Below are 882 nucleotides of genomic sequence, written 5' to 3'. Positions count from 1 at the left end.
GCGTGTGTGCGTGCGTGTGTGTCTGTGTGTATGTGTGTGTGTATGTGTGTGTTTATTGTCAAGTACATTCCAAGAACGTGGGCTACAAATATATCTAAGGAATTCCGAAATAATCCAACTTGCGAAAAGAGAGTAGATATTCATGTGTTTCTCATAAATTATCTCAACATTTAATGCCACATTAATCGCAAATATTCTCATACTACAACAAAAGATTTCCTCCAAATCCAAAGGGAAGAAAAGAAAGTGAACAATTTACACAACATCTTTAACACTGTGAACTGATAGTTATTGAAATAAATTCTATATTTAACGGGTGATGTCCAACGTTGAATTCTTATTATCACCAAATAAGTGACATTTTTAGTGCATTCTCCATACAATCAAATTTTCTGAATGTTCGAGAAATAAACAAGTTCAAGTGCAATAAAATGGTAAATTGATGTGTTCAATGGTTTGCATATTTGTATGGCTTATTTATTGTTTCAGTTAACTCCTGTTCAATTAAAACTCCTGTTCAATTAAAACAATGGAAACTGCAATTTCATGTGTTTATTAAATATATTAGATGATGACAGAATACTCAAATATTCGTACAATAGTACTGCATTAAACGATATTTGGTGATTATTTTTATATTTTAAATGTGAGGTAGTCTTTCAGTTCATCTCGTGCAGAATAAATGTAATGAAATATATTCCAAATTTACCTCTCATTTCTCATTACTAAACAGAGGTTGATGACGCAATAACGATATAGAGTAGAAGGAACAAAACAGTTGCTAACAAAAATATTTTGTCTAGCTGTATATATGTTATTCGACGTTTCTTAGAAGGAATTTTATCTTTCGACTCAATATTTGGTTCATCTGTGTTTCCTATT

The 882-nt window shown here is 31.0% G+C and overlaps 1 protein-coding gene across 1 annotated transcript in view; it reads right to left on the bottom strand.

Annotated features, from left to right (window-relative positions):
- LOC106875110 (acetylcholine receptor subunit alpha) overlaps positions 1 to 882 on the bottom strand; it is a 2,552-nt gene that overhangs the window by 407 nt on the left and 1,263 nt on the right. The window lies entirely within an intron of this gene.

Source organism: Octopus bimaculoides, chromosome 15, assembly GCF_001194135.2.
Source record: "Octopus bimaculoides isolate UCB-OBI-ISO-001 chromosome 15, ASM119413v2, whole genome shotgun sequence".
Taxonomy (NCBI): Eukaryota; Metazoa; Mollusca; class Cephalopoda; order Octopoda; family Octopodidae; genus Octopus; species Octopus bimaculoides.
The sequence above is the reverse complement of the archived record's forward strand: the minus strand, read 5'-3'. Positions and strand labels throughout refer to the sequence as shown.